Source organism: Squalius cephalus (assembly GCF_949319135.1).
Source record: "Squalius cephalus genome assembly, chromosome: 10".
Classification (NCBI taxonomy): Eukaryota; Metazoa; Chordata; class Actinopteri; order Cypriniformes; family Leuciscidae; genus Squalius; species Squalius cephalus.
This window is the reverse complement of record NC_137131.1, coordinates 15,087,957-15,108,449: the sequence shown is the minus strand read 5'-3', so window position 1 is coordinate 15,108,449 and position 20,493 is coordinate 15,087,957.

Below are 20,493 nucleotides of genomic sequence, written 5' to 3'. Positions count from 1 at the left end.
TTGTAAACACAGACATGTAATATAAGCATGTAGCTAATTTCAGTTTCCCTTTTCAGACCTGTCTGTATCCATCTAATAGCTCCCTTGAATTTAAAATTTGGTTTGTCAGGGCATCGGTATGGTGGTGGCTGTAAACACACTGCACTACCATCCGCCCAGTCGGGTTGCACTGGGCAAATGTTTGTCAGATCATCTCTGTAAACACGCACACCCCGACAGGGTCATTCAGAGGGTGTCCAACACTTAAGCCAGTGCGCTGATACCGCAGTCATGTCAACGGAAGTGTAAGCATATACCCAGTTTTCCTAACAAGTCAAGCTGACTGTAAAGTCCTCAGGCATCTGCCGACTCCAAACACATGCCCACCCCTCCCACGCCCCGAAATACACACTTTATTTTCAGCATATGTCTTCTTGATTATTCTAGCCACTGCATTTTAGAAGATTAGATTCCCCTTGCTTAGGTGCAAAGAGACGGCGGGGAAAATGAGTGGCAGCGACGTGAAATGCGAAAGGATATAGTTTATGGGTAACGGGCCGACGAAGCAGAAGAAGCCGAGGGCTCTGGTTTCAGCGCCGCTTTGGTTCGAGACAGGAGCTCACGTCTGTTGCCTCCATCTGTCTGTCTGACTGTCAGTCAGTCTGTTTTGCCCCTGTTGAAGTGCAGTGTAAATGAGAATAGCAGACATGGTCTATAAAGTGTTAAGTCTAGGCTACTTTGTGACGAATAACATTTATGTTTCAGTTGCCTACTTAAAGGTTCCCAGGAAGTAAACACTGCTAGCATGTTAGCTAAATACCCTATACAGATGGTTTTGATATATTGTTGACTATATTTAACACTAACTATTCATTTATACCCTAAGTTTGTGATGCTATTTAGAAGGCCATCACATTTTTTTTTCTACATTTTAGGTCAATGTAATAAGTATACACACAACTAAGAAGCGTCTGCGCACTTAGCCTGCTAGCCAAGCACACTGCAGGTTTTGAGGCTAAATTTAACACTATTAATTTATACCCTAAGTTTGTGAGGTTATTTTGAAGTCTATAACATTTTTTTTTTACACTTTTAGGTCAGTGTCATAAGTAAACACAGCTTAGTGGCTCAACACTTAAGCACCCTACAGGTGGGTTTGGGTACTGTTTGCTAAATGTAACTATTCTTTTAGGTTTTTGAAGTTTTTTTTTTATTGTTTTAACAATTTTTAGGTGAATGTCATAAGTAAACATAGAGAAGAAGTGACTAAACACCTGTAACCTATTATCTAAGCACCCTACAGGTGGTTTTGAGGTTTTATACCCTTAATTTGTGAATTTACTTTATAAGGCCATAGCATTTTTATGAAGCCATTTTTAATGAATGAAGTCAAACAAGAGAATATAATTTACATATTCTTTTTTCCATTCAGTGTGAGAGCCACTGCCGTATCTCTGTTACTCTCCACAGGACTTAAAAGAACCCTGAATATTTAAACCTAAAAAAAAAACCTAACAGCAAATTACTCCAAGTTCAGTCGAGTGATAGATGTTTGACATTTTCTCGGCAACTGGTGGGTGTGTTGGCAGTTAAATATAAACAGCACAACAGAGTTTGTGGCATTGATTATTTGAGACAATCTTTGGAAAGGAGAAATAAGAGCCCTCCGAAAAAGATAAATGATCTCTGTGTTGGTTTCATCTCGACAAAGACCAAATCTCCTTTCTCCCTCTATTTGTGCTTCTAGTAGTATTAAAGTTTAAAAGTAAGTTGTACAAATGACCCGTTGGAGTTCCTAAATGGCAATTCCGAAATGAATAACTCCGATATATCACAGCTCGAGTTTCTGGGGCTGTTATGCTAGATTTATTAGTTGCTGTATTTTTCTAGCATCAACTGATGTTCTCAGTCTCCGGGGTTTAGAATGACCACCCGAGCGATGGTTGGCTATTCTTGTTGTAGTGTTAAACACAACAGATTAAGACACTTTGCAAAGCTCCCAAGGTAGTATTAGACCACTTATCCTATTAGAACAGCCGCACTGGCTCATCTGACACTCCCCCACATTCAGCTGCCCTGTAACCCCAGTGCTTGAACATGGGAGATTGCTGTGTCCTGGATTCCTGTACTAAACCTGTTTTTGGCCTACACCTTTAGCCTGGGCAGAAGAGATGTAAATCTACTCAACAGCGACCCGATGCACACACTAGTTTAGCGTATGAGAGGGCGACCAATAAAGGGACGATGACATCATCCCATCAAATCATCAAATATATAAAATGACTACCTCTTGGTGTATATTATATATTTATATATTGAGCTCAGTCTTGACATGGCATCAATGGGACCGTACAGAAATGAAACATGACTGGGGTCAGCTTAATGATTGGTTAAGTGTTATGTGAGTACGCTCTGGGACGTTACTAAAGATACCAAAGTATCGATATCCACACATGTTTAGTCAGATATTCCATATCCGCATAGTGCTCATAGCTGCAGTATGACACGGCTCCCCTGAGCTTCACACACCGGGGCATATTGCCAAAATATATTGTCACGTTGAACATTTATTGATTTCTCTTCTCGTTTATTCATCTGCAGTATTTTCTTTCACACAATTATCTTCGTCATGTTAGTTGTGACTTTATAGGGTTATGAATCATCCACTATGATTGGCAACAGAAAAATTTTCTATAGAGTTATTCTTCTGTACGGCATTTTTTTTTTAACACTTTCATTTTTATTGGAGTTTTATGACGACAACAAAAAAGATAACATACATTGAACAAAATCAAAGGAGGGTAAGGAGGAGGCATCTAATACAATTGATACAAAAAACAACAAAAAAAATATATATTTGTGATCATCGGAATCTGTACGGCATTTTTACTGTTAGGTTTACATCATTCGTTTTTATTTGTATTTTGGGAACATTTATAAGAGATCAGTGAACACAATAAGATAACGGTAACACTTTACAATAAAGTTTTATTTGTTCACATTAGTTAATGTATTAACTAATATATGAACTAACAATGAACAACTAACATTTGTTGCAGCATTTATTAATTATTGTTAATGTTAGTTTAATAAAAATCCAGCTGTTAATTGTTTGTTCATGTTAGTTCACAGTGCATAAACTAATGTAAAACATTTTTTCACATTAACTAAGATTAATAAATGCTGTTGAAGTATTTTTAATTCTTAGTTCATGTTAAGTAGTCAACTAATGTTACAACCTTATTGTAAAGTTTTACCAAGATAACAGTGAACAACAATATTTTTTACAGCATTTACAAAAGTTTAGGCATGCTTTACCGCTTTTTTATGCTCAAGGCTGCTCTTGTTTCATCTAAAAAATACAGTAAAAACAGTTATATTGTGAAATATGACTACAATTTAAAATTGCTTTTTCTACTTTAAAATATTTTAAAATGTAATTTATTCATGTGATGACAAAGCTGCATTTTTGGCATCTTTACTTCAGTGTCACATGATCATAATGTTCAAAACAGCATTTATTTAGAAATCTTTTGTAACATTATAAAAGTATGATTTTTTTTTAGCTTAGCTTAGTTAATAGTAGATGTAGAAATTACATTAACATTTAATATTAACATTAAAGGTATAGCGGAGGATTTTCTTTTTCCGGGTGGATCATCAAGACTATTGGTCCTCCTAAGTGTCAATCATTCTGGTGATATGTTACGTAAGGCCGTCGTACGTGCTCGTGCACACGATTCACACGATGGCGTGCGCTCAAAACACAGGTTGGGCTTCCCACTGATGCCTCAGTCGCGAAGTTTCTACTTGACAGGTAAAGTTTGGCATGCTATTTGGAGAAATCCATTTAAAATCACTGCTAGTAAAAGTTAATGTAAGCTATGATTAGCTCGTGCACACGTTTAATAGGCGTTCCCTCTCTGGAGCAGGTAGAGTGTTGCGCATGTGCATTTTTTCAAAAAGTGGAGAGGGCGGTTCTTTTCTAAAATTCGGGAAAATCCTCCGCTATACCTTTAACAATTAAGACTAACTTAGTATTACAAATGCTGTAAAGTATTATTATTGTTATTGTTGTAAATGAAAAGTCAACTAATGGTGTCACACATGATTTTGTGTCTATGTAAGTGCATATCCAGCTCTCTCTATATGTGTACAGAGAAGGGTAAAACTTGTGTCCGTTTAAGCTTCTCAGTGTGAGCTGTTTGCATAGTGAAGGCTTAAAAGCTAGTGAACATGGCATGCCAGGACTAATGTGTGTTTTTGCAAGCGCTGGTGTAGGGTATTCCACACCTCACACCTCAGCTCATCTGCCCCTGACCACAACTAAAGACTCAGGGAAGCAGGTGAGCCAGATTAGAGCCTTTCCTGTTGTGCTGAAACCAGGGTCAGGGTTGCAGTGACCTCTCTTCTCTTGTCCCTCTCAATCGCTCTCTCTCATGCCCACACACACATACACAAGCACAGCTGAAGATTTGACCTGTCAGCTACTTTCTCCCTTTCTCTAGCACGCATACTCGTACTCGGCGGTGGTCGTAAAAGAGGCCGCGCTGGCAGATGCCTGTCTCCCTCGGCCATATATGAGCTGAGAGGAGCTTCCTCAGCTGTTCCCTTCACATCAGCTGTAATTAAACCATCTCTATTCTGCTTCTGCTGCCCTTTCTCTAGCACTGCTGCATGGCAACCTAATCTGTGTGTGGTTTCGGCTTATGTGTGCATACTGGTTATTTTAAATCACTAAAACACAAACTTCCAACGAAGTCACATGAAAGTTGTGGCTTTTTATCACATTATTCTCAGAGGTTAATTCAGGACATCTTCAGTCATCTCGGCAAAAAGTGTCCTAGTTTACCTGAATTATCACATTATTATGTATTATGAGTAGAAAAAGAGATTATATCATGTACATACATGGATATATGTGTATCTAATCTATGTATGTGATATTTATAATGTTACAAAAGATTATATTAAAAATAAATTAAACAGAAATTTCTATTCTTCAAAGAATCCTGAAATTGTTTTTCAGAACTGTTTTCAACATTGATAATAATAATGAATGTTTTTTTTAGCATCAAATTAGCATTTTAGAATGATTTCTGAAGGATCATGTGACACTGAAGACTGGAGTAATGATTCTGAAAAATCAGCTTTGCATCACAGGAATAAATTATATTTAAAAATGTATTCAAATAGAAAAATTGAAAAAGAAATATTACTGTTTTTTTTTTTTTTTTTTTTTTTTTTTTAATCAAATAAATGCAGCCTTTGTGAGCATAGAGACTTCTTTTAAAAACATTACCAGTCCCAAACTTTTGAAAGGCTATCTATCTATTTGTTTGTCTGCACGCACGCACACACACACACACACACACACACACACACACACACACACACACACACACACACACACACACACACACACACACACACACACACACACAGAAAAACATGTCCACACATACACACACACACACACACACACACACACACACACACACACACACACACACACACACACACACACACACACACACACACACACACACATAGTCTAAATAAATGTTAATATATCAATATAAATCTTATTTATTAATAAATATATAGTTTTAATGAATTTATAAATGTATGTCTGAATTTGTAAATGCGCAATCTGAATAGATGTAAATCTGAAAATATATTCAGTTTAAATTATATAAATTTGTACAGGATTACATGTGTGTATACGTGTGTAAAATTACACATTGTGTGATTAGATTACACGTTTATATCACTGGAATTATACATCTCGCATTAGTACATGTCAACTCTAATCTCTTTCACTATTAAAAAACATTCACATATAGTGATAAGAAAAGAGTGTGATGGGAATTTCAAAGAAAGAAAAAAAAGGTGAAAATTGAACTCTGAGACAAGATGTACTATCAGATCAATAAGCAGCATTCTTGCCTGACATTAAAAAAGCTTTGGTCTTCATGTATTGCTTACTCCCTCCCTCCATGGAGTGTATACCTGTGCTATACACCGTTCTCTGCTCCCCTGAGTTAATTTAGTGCCACCACCCCCCCCCCCCCCCCCCCAGATTGAATGTTACAGTGTACCACTGCTTATAAAACATTAACAGCTAAAAACCTGCTAAGCAACTGTGGTTTGTACTTAATGTAACCAATTGTCAACCAGAAGCAGCCAAGTTACCAGATAGAATACAGACTTATTTAAAGAATGGAAGTAAACATAAGAGAAAGAAAATGTTAAAAATCATCTGTCACTGTCACTGGTGTGTAATGATCTCAGTAATTAGCGCAGCATCAAGCCTAAACATTTGTAAATCCCACACATCTGCCATTCTTGCTGTGAAACTTACAGAGAGGTTTCTTTTTTAGTTTAACAAAAAATAATAAAATATATAATTGGAAACACAGCTTGGGAGTATTTGTTATTTTCTAATTTCTCCGATTTTGACACCAATAGCTTTTGAATATTTGCATAATCACAGTTTCTACTGATTGCGTACTTGAACCAGAATTGTTAAAGGAGCGCCAAACACACTTTATCACTCTTTCCAAAGCACTCAAATAGAAACATTACCTAAATGGCTGGCAAGCTGTGGCTGTTAGCCGAATGCTAATACATGTCAGAAAACGGGGTGAAAATTTATGACACGCCATCTGTTCTCCAGCATGCAGCTCAATGTGTACTTCCACTGTTAGCTCTAGTAAAGACCTCCCCATTCAAACTCACTAATCACTTTTCCTAACAAGAATTAGCTCTTGGTTCAGTCCGCCCAATAGTGTTTTCAACTTCTTTCCTCAATGGGATTAAAGTATCATTAATTCTCTCTTAGATGTCTATGAATAATCCCCTCCTGGATACAACATTATTTTGTAATTAAAAAAAACAACCTGCATTATCATATTTTGGTCATTATAGAAGTAGTTATTATTTCGGGTTTTCTCAAAGCTATGCATCATTGTCATAGAAGATGAAGCCATTTTTCAAAGACAAAGTTGTTTATAATTTGGGCTAATATTTGTAGCAGAGGGTGGAACTGAATAATTTCATAAATATTGATGCTTCTGGAAAATAGTTTTTTGTCATTTAACCAATTTTGTATTTCAAAATTGTATTTCACCAAATGTAATGTATTAAAATATGATAAAACTGGGTAACACTTTACAATAAGGTTTCATAAGTTAACATGAACTAACAATGTACAATACTTGTACAGTATTTATTAGTCTTAGTGTTAATTTTAACAGTTAATAATAACATTTTTTAAATCAAAAGTTATATATTTTGATATTAGTTAATACACTGTGAATAAACATGAACAAATATTAATAAATTCTGTAAAAAATATATTGCTCATTGTTAGTTTGTGTTAGCTAATGCATTAAATGTTAACAAATGAAACCTTATTGTAAAGTGACATCTGTATTTTTATATTTTTAACATTAATATTTTATATTTGTGTATGACATATATATTTTATATATATTTCTAAATAATTTATTATTATTTTAAAATATTTACAAGAAATTATTTAGAATATATATATATATATATTATTATTATTATTATTATTATTATTATTATTATTATTATTATTGTTATTATTGTTATTATTATTTGAAGGAACAGAAGCTAAATATTTCTACCTCTGACTTCTCTATATTTTCAGGGTGGCATTTAATATAGCTTGGCGTTTGCTTTTGCAGAGAGGTAAAAAAAATGGTAAAGGTTATTGAGGATTCCATCCAATCCATCTGTCCAAACAAGTTTATTTTTGCATTCGTCTTTTTCAGATCCCCCTAGGTCTAATGATGTCTAATCCTGTCTGATGAAGCACTAAAGATTTCCCATATCCTAAAACAGTAAAAACCTAATTGTCGAGCCATGGTCTAATTTACTGTTCAGTGTTTTATATGGCCGGCATCTCTAGCCCTTTGCCATGGTCTCTAAAGAGACGTACGTTATGATCCCACTGTCAGTAAAATCAATCCTTATCAATTTTAAAGTTCAAATTTTGATTTCATGACTTTCTGGGGACCAGCCTAGGCTGAAAATGGCTGTTTCAGCCTCCTTTTTTCTGCACTCCATCTGCCTATGTATTGATTGTCTCTTTTTCTTTCTGTGCTGTGAAGAGATAAAGAGACACTAGTTGAAGATTCAGGGCCCTTTCACACCTACCTTGTTTGGTCCGGATTTTCTTACTTTTCAGTTTGATCCGAATCAAAATTACAGGTGTGAAACCTCCCCCGGACCACAGTTCCAGACCAAACAGATGAAATTTGGTCAGACGAAAAGAGGTAGTCTCGGTCCGGATCAAACTGAACAAAGGTTTGGTTTGTTTCTAGTATGAAAGCGTATTTGGACATTTAAAGGAATAGTTCACTTAAAAATGAAAAGTCTGTCATCATTTACTCTCAAGTTGTTTCAAACCTGTATGAATTTCTTTCTGTTGGTAACCAAACAGTTGATGTACCCCATTGACTTCCATAGAAGAAAAAAAATACTATGGAAGTCATTGCATCATCGTCCACCTTAAGTAAGGCAGATCAATAATATTGTTGAATATTAAATGTCCCCAACTAAGCAAGCCAAAAGCCAAGGCAACAGTGGCAAGGAACCAAAACGAACAGCGAACAGTGATTATGATTCAGGCTGCATTACAGGTCAGAAGTCAGACTGGATCAAAACATTCAGAATATTTATCCAGTTCCATTGAGTTGGAAGTGGGAGTCATCATGCCGGTATGGAGACGAGTTTGTTGAGGATCAGTGCTGATGGCTGTCGTGTCGATGAGGCCTTCACAGGGCTGATGAGGCTGGCACCTCAGGGATGCGTCATGGATGGGTCCAGACGCAGGTCCACCATCTGATCTGGATACAGCCCGGATCCGGCTGACTTCAGTAAACCTCGGATTCAACAGAAAGAACATTAGCGTAGATGCCATACTTCTTATGATGTAACGAGTACATCAGGTGTTATAGGAAGTGTCCACGGTTCTGGCTGACCTAATTTATGCAGCCTAATAATCATTTAACTGATTAAAATAATAGAAATGTATAATGTTCTATATGAATGCCAGGTAAAAGAGATGTGTTTTTAGTCTAAATTTAACCTGACAGAGTGTGTCTGCTTCTCGGACAATGTTAGGAAGACTGTTCCAAAGTTTAGGTGCTAAATAGGAGAATGATCTACTGCCTGCAGTTGATTTTGATATTCTAGGTATTATCAACTGGCCAGAATTTTGAGATCGCAATAGACATGAAGGACTGTAATGCGTTAGGAGCTCGCTCAAGTACTGGGGAGCTAAACCATTTAGTGCTTTATAAGTAGTCAGCAATATTTTAAAATTTATACGATGTTTAATAGGGAGCCAATGCAGTGTTGACAGAACGGGACTAATATGGTCATACTTTCTGGTTCTAGTAAGAACTCGAGCTGCTGCGTTTTGGACCAACTGGACTTTGTTTATTAAGCGTGCAGGGCAACCACCCAGAGCATTACAATAATCTAGCCTTGAGGTCATGAACGCATGAACTAACTGTTCTGCATTTTTCATTGAAATCATATGTCGTAATTTAGATATATTTTTAAGATGGAAGAATGCGGTTTTACAGATGCTAGAAACGTGGCTTTCAAATGAAAGATTAGTATCAAAGAGCACACCCAGGTTCCTAACCGACGACGAAGACTTGACAGAGCAGCCATGTATTCTGGATTAATACGTGCAGAGGTTTTTTGCCCAATAATTAGAAATTAAAGCTGCTGTCGGCAACATTTTTTTTATCATATTCAGTGAAATCGACACTATAATCCGACAGAACAACATAAATAAAGTGGTTTTAGAAAAAACCCGAGCTTCTAACTCCACCTGGAGCGTGTTATTTGTTTTGCAAAAATCCACCGCTCCCGGATCATCGAGTCCAATCAGCGCAGGGGGGTGTGAGATCTGACTGTCAATCACAGGTCGTGCACACGCCACAGATCCCACTCCCCCCTCGCGCACGTTACAATCACATGCACACGCCTGAAGTTTGCAGGTGTGTAGTGTGTTGGGTTGTACGAAGCGTGATGGCGGAGAGAAAATCTACTAACAAGCTTCCAATTCCTCAGTTATTGCTATATATGGGTAGATTAACCAGGGCAGCCTACCTCCGAGTCCATGGTGTTGATCGATGCTGAGATGGATGGCGCGGATGCGTTCACATAAAATCTGGTGCACACGCACTTACGAGCACGACCTCGATGGGAGGGTGTTCGCTGGTAGTGGGGGAGGGGCATGAGAGTTGTAAACATTCAAAATTTTGGCTAAGTCGACCCAATCTTGCCAGACTTGCCGACTGTAGCTTTAAGTTGTAAGAAATGACCTGTCATCCAAATTTTTATATCAGCTATGCATTCCGTTAATTTTGTGAATTGGTGCATTTCGTCAGGGCATTTCGTTAAGTGAACTATTCCTTTAAGATACATTTAAAAATGTATGAATAAAAAAATATCAAGTGGCATATTTTATGTGTGAACAGGTGAAAATACGTGAACATTTAGCAGATCTCAATCAATCTCTAATAAGGACCATTTCTTTTTATTTCCGTTTTTATGCCTCTGCTAGCAAGTGTACAAGCAAAGTTATTGCATTTTTCTTGGCAAGCTAGAGTGGTACAAACATTGCAGTGCTGGATATAGAGCCTGAGGATATATGGGTCCAACGGTAAACTAATGCTTCTGTGATAACTGCCCACTAAGTGGGTGGGACAAGGATGCCATGACCCTGCTGGCCTTACTACCAGTCCCTGCTAACAGCTTTGGCCCAGAGGTCAGCCCAATTTCCCCACTGCTGAGTACTCATTACACACACGGCCTGTGATAAATGCCCATAGCTGCACGTGGCTGCGTTGTCACGGCGCTGGTCGCTAGGGAGGATGCTGGAGACTGATAGTCTGAGAGTCTCAGAAGGAGCGGTTACTAAGCAACCCTAACCTGAGCCTCCCTCTCACAGTATCCTCTTTCCTCCAACTCTTTACTTTTTTCTGTTTGAACTTTTTCTCGTTCATTTTTCCCCTCTCGCGCTTTCAGCTGTCTCTTAGCTGTTATTGCAGATCTTTTTCTCTCACACACCCACTTTTAAGCACTTTCTTGCTCTGTTTCAAAACCTAGTGAGCTGCCTACAGAGGGAGCACTGATTTGTAAGGCATCATATGTGCACTATATAGTATTGACCCGAAGGCTTCAAAAAGTAGGCATGTTAATTACTCTTATGAAAAGAAGTGAGCTTCATTTTGTTGAATGTGCTCTTGTACTTCAAATCTTAAAAGTACATTTAAAAAAAAAACTAAACTTGCTGACAATATAATATTAATAAAGTTAAGTCCACTTAAGAGCACTTTCATGAGTGTTTCTTTACACACTTAGTACAAATTGCACTTTTGTAATAATGTCAAATGAAAAGTTTTACTTTATAGTACATTTTTAATCTTTGTTTTATTTATCTTTTGTCGTGCTTTAAATAAGTATACTCTTATTTTGATGTGGTGTTGACTAACAATTGATATTAGAGTTAACATATTTTAAATGTGCTAAATTCCAACTTCATTACAAATGTCTAATGACAAATATATTGAAATTAATGGCATACAAGTTTCAGTAGAAATTACATTACATTATATTTTAGTTTAGTTTACCTTAAATGCTTGTCAATACATTCAGCACTACTTTAGCCATATTTCAGGGACAATAGAAGTTATTAAGAAATAACATTTAAATATTTACTTAAGTCCTACTTAAGTAGATCAAAAAGCTACTCTAAAGTAAAGCTAATTTCATGTAATGTAAATGCCAGTTTTAATACATTTTAATTAAAATTCACATGCAATTAAGTGGCCTCAGACATTACATTCTATTTAGAAGCATGCTAAATATACCTTTTTTTCACAAGATGCTGCTAAGGTACATAGATTTGGCTAAATCTATTTGGCTAAACTCTATAAAGGTTTGTTGTTGTAGTGGTTCGAAGTTACTGCAGGATTAAGGGATGTAGAATATGGTCATGCAGAATAAGGCATTAATATGTGCTTTATAATTAGTAATAAACAGTCAATATGGTAATAATATGCAAGCTAATAAGTAAATAGTTAATAGTGAGAATTGGTCCCCAAACTAAAGTGTTATCCTATTTCATTTAGTACTAAGAAGTTTTCATACAAACATTCTGTGTAATTAAAAATGTTGTTTCGCATTATTTGTTGCTGATATGTATTTACTAGCTTAGTAACATGCTAATGCCATACTCTAGTAAAATCCATTGCAAAACGAGTCTCCAAAATGATTTGTGCAGCACTTGAGTTTTGGCATTTATGGACTGTTTCAAATCAGTAACAGGCAGCGAGGCAACTCACTAGGTTTTGAAACCGATATCTTTCTCTCTTTTGTGCCTTACCCCACATATTTACTGAGGTTATAGTAATGAAAATAGTTGTACCACAAAAGTGCAGTAACAGCGATTTTCTTTAAAGGGACACTACAGGGGCGGTGCAGCTTATTAAAAGACCTTCACATCAGATCAAAGACCTTTGAAAGTCTTTGTTTGACATAAAGGGTGATTATTGTACCAGAAACTTCCAATGATGGACACAAGAAAGCGGATTACTGTTGTTTACCACTACTTAAACAAGACCTATTGTTTTTCCAACATTCTGTGTTTATAAGGATGCACAAACGCACACATACACGCCACCCTGATCTGTGCATGAATGTATTTTTCTTTGTTTTGTTTATATAATTATCCCAGGGCCTCAAATCCATTTGCAGTCATGGGATTCAGAAACCAGAGGCAGACAAACTAAAGAGTGCCCGGGGCTGTGTGTGGGGACAAACTGACAGCAGTTCACTGAGTGGCAGCAGGGGGCGTTCTTCTGTGCCCTGTTCCACTGCCACCTGTGCCATGCACACATCTACCTTTCTACATATTACACATGGGGGAGACCAGGCCGTATACTGACACACTCTTTTCTTCAATGAATATTTCTTAGGGTAAGTTTATTTTTGAAACTCAATTTCAGGTTAGACATATAAAGCAGTGGTTCTCAACTGTTCTGACTCAAATGCCCTCATTTCACCTCTTAAAATGTGCTTTTTTAACAGTTTAATTTAGAAATAGATTATTTTAATATACTATTAATCATTTATTACATTTGAATACTTAGTTATCCTGAGTCCCCCTAGTGGGCCCCGTCCCCTGGTTAAGAAACACTGTCTTAAAGTCTTGGCTATGAAAAAAGCTGTTTTACATTTCCACTATTCAAGCTAGGAAAATATTACATAGTTAATTAAAAAATAAATCTTTATTTATTTTTAATAAGAACAATTTGACACTTTTAAATGTTACATTTTCCATTATTTCTTATATCTGTATATCTGTATTTAATATACTTTAATATACTTTTTGTCTTTAAAAAGCTGCTATTGAGGCATGTTGTCATTTATGGGGTAAGTTGTCTAGCCTATAATATGCTTTTCAAGGAAATTTAAGCAGTAAATATGGCAGAATTCATGGAAAAAGTAACATTCAAAAGTATCAAATCATTGCTTTCATGAATTTTAATGACTACGAAATTAAAACATTTAAAACACAATGTGACAGTTCACTTGACCTAATGGTAAGCCCTAGCTTAACATAGCTTCATAATAGTAGATCATTGCCTGAATATATGCTAGAGTTTTACTTATTTATACAACAGATGTATATTGGGATCTCAGTGTGGAGTACAAAACATGTAAATGGTCCTGATTAAAGAACGTTTTCAACTGGGTGTTTGAAACCAACATACCAGGAAACCACTGTTAGAGAGAACACATTTGGCCAATTGGACGTTTGATTTGAAACCTCATTAAGACATTGCCCTGCATGACAACCTGTCCTGTTATCTCCTACATATTGCATTTTTCGTTCCAAATGTTCCAAAGAAAAACCCATCATGGCCGCTGTACTGCAGTGGGTTCAATGACTAACCAGCCAATCACTTCCCTGTATTTAGCTATTGCCAATGCATTGCTCAGTAGGGCATAATGCCAGGCTTTACTCTCCACTGCAGCAGACACAGCCCTAAACAGCTGGCATACAGCACCTCAGTGGGCCATTACTGCCACGAACATGATGATAATGTAGGTGTAGTGCATTTTAATGTGCAAAAGTACAGCGTGTAAGAACAGAATATAATCACTGACATTGTTTACCGCTGTGCCAGACGCTTTGTGCTCATGAACAACATCGAGTGTGTGTGTGTTATGTGTATGACAGCGGTATCCTCTGAAGGGAGATCACAGGCAGTTCGGAGAGAGGAGAGAATAGGTGCTAAAACACCGTCTAACAGACCTCCCTTTCATTCCTGAAGAAACAAACACATCTTGCATGTGTACTGAAGATGCCACAGTGTGCACTCAAAGCCTTTGAACGTGTCCATCTGGGTGTTTAAACGAGTCTCTGAGCCTGAATGTCATTATTTGTTGCTGTAAGAGCCTTAATGTTTGGATACATGCGCGTTACAGTTGACTTTAGCGGGAGAGGAAAAATCAGAAGAGCTGTTGGTTAAAAACGTTTCCGTATCATCTGGGAAACGTTTTCTTAATGCTGCATACTACAGCTGTTTACAAAACAGAGCAAAATGACTATAAAATTGAACGCAGCTCTGCCAATGCCATCCTGAGACTGAGGGAAGGCGTAGAACTTCTTAAAACACAGAGCACGGCAACATACATGTGACCCGACGTAAAGAGAAACAGATTGCCGATGAGGTATCATGGAGTCTGCCAACCCGTTCATGATGTATTGAGATTCACTCTGACACTAATTACCTTAAATTAACAGTAGAGTTTGGTGTGACAGTTCAGGTAACTATTTTTCTATCAGTTTCAGATGAATGGGTTGGGGGAGTTGCTTGAAGGATGCTGTTGACAATTGGATTCTCAACGAATCTGCTGCAATCAATTTTTCCCCCCTCCTCCTCTCTTTCCCTTCTCCCTCCCCTGTTTCTCTCCTCTCCCCCTCTCTCCATCTGTGATGTGAGGGGGGCATCGACACAACCACGGCAATTAAGATGTTATGAATGTGTGTGCGTGACACCTCGGATATTGTCTTAAAATATTATTTTGGTGTCAGATGAACAAGCAACATGGCTTCACTTACTCTTATACAGAGATTGTTTATGTTTCGTCAATGCACTGCATAAGATATTGGCTAATGGCTACATAAGGCAATAAAGATTTGCTACCAAGGGCAGTACAGGAACAATTTCAAATGTTTAGTGTGGCAGACACATTAAGGACCTATTGAAATCACTTAACAAACTTTTTTCCTTATGTTTACATATTAAAACAGGATGTCAGGGGAGACATTTTGAAGGGCCCATCCCCTTTTTAAAATGGCCAAAAGGCTTAATTTTTGTCATAACCATAAATAGATTTGCTACTTTATGGTCAGTTGCATGTGATATCAGTGGGAGGAGCATTTTACTTCTAGAAAGCATCTGATTGGGCCAAAATCTGTGTAGTGCGGGATGAGTCATCAATACGGACTGTTTTCTCAAAAGAGAAAGACTAGATTTAAAATCTGTAAATCTGCTTAAAATGGAATACTTTTTCTATTAGGAGTACACTATCATATATTTATATAGGCTATAAATATATATATATAAAGTTTAAAAAGTTTCTATTTACGCTGCTGTTCAAAAGTTTGGGGTCAGAAGGAAAAAAAAAATTTTATTCAGCACTTTTAATGATCAAAAGTGACAGTAAAGTCACTTTAAAATGTAAACTTTAAACACAAAATTTCACTTGTTCACATTTTCACAATGATTTTAAAATATACATTGTTGTACATTTTAAAATCTTGTACATTGCTGTTTATTTGAACTTTTTATTGATTAAAGAATCATAAAAAAAAAAAAAAATCATCATGTTTTCCACAAAAATATTAAGCAGCACAACTGTTTTTTGATAATTAGAAATGATTCTGAATCATCATGTGACACTGAAGACTAGAGTAATGCTGCTGATAATTTAGTTTTGCCATCACAGGAATACATATTTCAAAATATTTTAAAATAGAAGTTATTTTAAATTGTATTAATATTAAAAATATTACACAATCTTACATTATTTTTTATCAAATAAATGCAGCCTTGGTGAGCATAAGAAACTTCTTTCAATTATATTATATTATATTATATTATATTATATTATATTATATTATATTATATTATATTATATTATATTATATTATATTATATTATATTATATTATATTATATTATATTATATTATGGTGTGTCTCTCTTACTTTCTAGTCCTACCCAATACCATCCTATATCAGTTCCTCTCAGTCTGTTTAGTGGGTGTACTACAGTAGATTATGTGCTCCAGCCTCTCTAAAGAGAGCTTAGGGAGGATTTGTGGCTTGGTGGAAAGGACCAAGAAAAATGTTTTCTGATCAATTATTCACCATCTCACAATACCTTTCAGGCAGAGCGTTGCATCTGTAGCAGCACGGCACATTACACCTTCATCTCTCTCTCTCTCAACTACCCCAGGCCTCCCTCTCCCACCCCTAGAGAGCAGCCCAGCTAACAGCCAAGATGCTGTGGATAATGGTGGCAATTAATAACATGTCATAATCCAGCACTGGACTAGCAGGGGGTGGAGTGACTGAATGTGCATGTGTTTTCGTGTGCGGCCGTGTGTGTGAAATCCAAGGGATGCAGGTGTTGTGTGCTTTTAGAGTTGTGCATTGCATTTCAGGCTTCTGCGTTTTGTGCCAAGCCGCAGTTCAGCTCGCACCACACTGGCACATAGCTGAGTGCCGGCGGAGGATTGCTTCCCGCTGCACAAGTTCACCGACACAGCTAGTCTATTGTGCCTGGCTGAGTGTAGAGTGTAAACTGCGTCACACAGGTGTGAGGCCATGCTAACCGTGAGCGCAGGAACTACAGACGGGACGGTGTTAACGTTTTCTGGATGACATCTTGAAAAGGAGGGTGCCGTAAGACACATGTAACTTGTTTGTGTCCTTTAGCGAACTCGTGCCACCAAAGAACATATTAACAGTTATTTCACAAACTGAGGTGCTGTTTCAAAGCTGTTATAGTCTGGTATGGAAATATGCGAGTATCCTGACCCTGATTTTGTCTTTTGTCTAGAAAAGAAAGGAGTTCACCCAAAAATTAAAAGTCTGTCAATCCTTATGTTTCAGTTGTCATATTTTTCAGGTTGTTTCCCATTCAGTTACAATGAGTAAGAATTTAAGCTTTTAGAAAAGCCCCATGAAAGTGGTCCATATATGACTCTTGCACTATATTTCAAGTCTTCTAAACCCATAGAGTTTTGTGTGAGGAACAGATCGAAATGTAACATCTTGATATCTGGACTGTCTCTCTTTGCTGTGTTCGTTAGAATTCATAAGAGAAGTAGAGACGTGTGATTTGTGAATGAATCATTCTTTGAATCTTTTCAATTAATTGTTTGATCTAGTTCATAAAACCAATCTGAATGATTCATTTATGGGTTGGGCTGATCTCAACTAATTGGGCTGAGTTCAACTAATTTCAAATCAGTTATCTGGTCACAGAGGTTAAACGCTCACTGGTAAGGAAGATCACAACTTAAATTTTGAATTGCAACTTAAATTTCAGTCTTTTCCTCAGTTATCGTACGAGTTCAGAATGTTTGGCATTCAGCGCATTAGTTGTATGGACACTTTTATGATGCTTTTTGAAGCTTGAAAGCTTCAGTTCACGTTCATTGTAATTGCATGGAAAAGAGTGAACGGTGAAATCATTCAAAGTTCTCTTTCGGTGTTTCACAGAAGAAGGTAAATCATATTGTTTTGGATTGGCTTGAGAATGAATAAATTATTACAGAATGTTCATTTTTGTGTGAAAATATTCCTTGCGTCAGTGAGACATTTATAAATATTCCTGGGAATTGAAATGCAACCCCTTTAAGTCTGCATGAGTTTATTAACGTTCGCTGTGGGAGTGTGCGACATTTTTATGAGTTTTAGTGTGAATGTGTGCACAGTCAGCCTTGATGCTTGTTAAAACACTTCCCCCTGTGTTCGTGCTCGTAAAAAAAAAAAAAAAAAGTCGAGCTCACGGTAAGTGTGGGAAGCTGTTAACTGGCTCTCTTCTTAGTCCACACACTTTTGTCCATTCCGCTGCCGTCTTTTTCACCGCGGAAGCTTCTAGAATCTAGAAGGCGCTCTTTCACAGTCACTATGGATTCCTAGACTTGTGTCTGTATGCATTGGAACACGTTGATTTAGTCAGCGTTTGCAGCCAGCTAGACACCCCGGGCCTGGAAAAGCAGGCAAAGTTTACAAACCTCTCGCCATTTGTACACTCCTATTACCCACGATGGTCAGCGCATTAGTAACTGTCAGTGGGCCCTGCCCTAACGCACTGCTCTCATTTGACCCAATTCATTTCAGTGGGTGTGTCCGGCTGGCATTGATATATGCCCCACAGTATTTTCCTGATGTATAATCCCTCAGTTATTTGCTTACCAGGGTTCTCTTACCTTCAGGCGGGGCCAAGGCCTGACACCGGTTTAGTTTAAGTGTGGGGAAGGGGGAAAGGGCAAGGGGACATTCTGGTGTTATGCTAATGTTATGTATGCGTGGGATTAAATACAAACATGCACTGACATGATTAATTTGTGAGAAATGGATGGATCTTAAACTTTGCTGTGTTATTTTGACTTGCTGGGGAATTTTACATTTATTTATTTAGTTAGTTTGTTATTTCTGCTTCTGAAATGGCTGTCATATAAAAGTCTTTTTTAAAAACAATAAAAAAATGATCCCCAATGATATTTTATAGTAAAATTGTATTAATTAATGGTAAAGCATTAGTTATCATGAATTAACAATGAACAATGCTTTTACAGCATAAATTAACTCTAGAATATTAGAATTTTCTTAGATTAATAAATGCTGAAAAAATGTTTAGTTTATAAGATACGTATACTTTATTGCATATGGAAATTTGATGATACTTGTCTTGAACCTTATTGTAAAGTGTTTTCACAAAAATTGTGGAGTTAATAAGTAGCTACAGTAAATAATGATTTTAATTCTACATTGTAACTTTTTGTGAATCCCTTTATAATTTGCGTATCATTTGCACTTGAAAATAAGACTCTGTTCTGATGCAGATCATTTGAAATTCTACACATAATCAGTGGTATGTTTTCATTTGCCATTACTGCAATCTGTAGGATACTGCAGGTATTAACTGAGAAGTCCCATCCCCAGACGATCTGGTTTAGCCACACCATAGGGAATTATGGGAAATCTGTTAAAAATGTTGAGAAAGGAAAATGTAAAATATAACAAAGAGTAGTTTACTCATAGTTTACTGCCATTGTGAGAATAACATGTAATCAATAAAAAAGTAACTGTAGTCTGATTAGTGTGTATATATATATATATATATATATATATATATATATATATATATATATATATATATATATATATGTACATGTATATGTATATATGTAGTATATATATAGTAAGTATAACTGATTACATGTAATCTGGATTATGTAATCCGATTCCAAAAAGTAAGTATATGCAATTAGATTTTTAAATATATATATATATAAATCTAATTGCATATACTTACTTTTTGGAATCGGATTACGTAATCCAGATTACATGTAATCAGTTACTACCCAGCACTGATAGAGACATAAGAGAGCTGAGCATGGCTTCAAAGTTTATTTTATTATTCATAAATTGACAAATAGAGGAATGAAGGGCTTGGGGATGGAATGATTCTTAAACGCACGTTCAAGGAAGGTGAGACCGGGAGCAGGTGGAGGGAATCTAAATTGAAAGAGGGATGTTGAGATGGAGAAAATAGAGGTGCTGGAGGAGAGCAGGGTGAGGGCTTCACTCTCGAGGTGATTGCCTCCCCCTGATATTGCTCCTCACCTCCAATGCTCCGTGGCCCTGGAGAAATTTCACCATGCATCCCAGATCTTCCCAATGACACCTTTTCTCCCTCTCCCTGAAACGTTTTCATCCCATCTCGCCTGCGTTTGTTATTCTTCTGGCGTGGTGGTGAAGAAGAGTGGAAGAAATGCATGAGATTCGCCCCTTTTTTCACCTTTTCATCCCCCTCCACAGCTAGCCTAAACGCTATCGGACCGCCGGCCCCCCGGCCTCTGTATTGCTCTGCATAGCTTTGGCATAAATCACTCTGGCCCCAACTGCAAAGCACTCTTTTTCTCCATTGGACTCGCAGATTTAGTGGCATTTCAAATAGATAAACACAAGCAACATCTATCAACACAACAAAAAAGGGGCCTTAATCAAAGGTCCCTGGTCCTTGGTCTGCAGTGTCTCCATTTACCTTGAGATAAATCCATTGGGGTGACCAGCGCTGCGGCGGGGGTCTGACAAATCACCCGCGTCAGGCTGCACTGTGCTAGAGCTTATTGGCCTTTCTCTAAG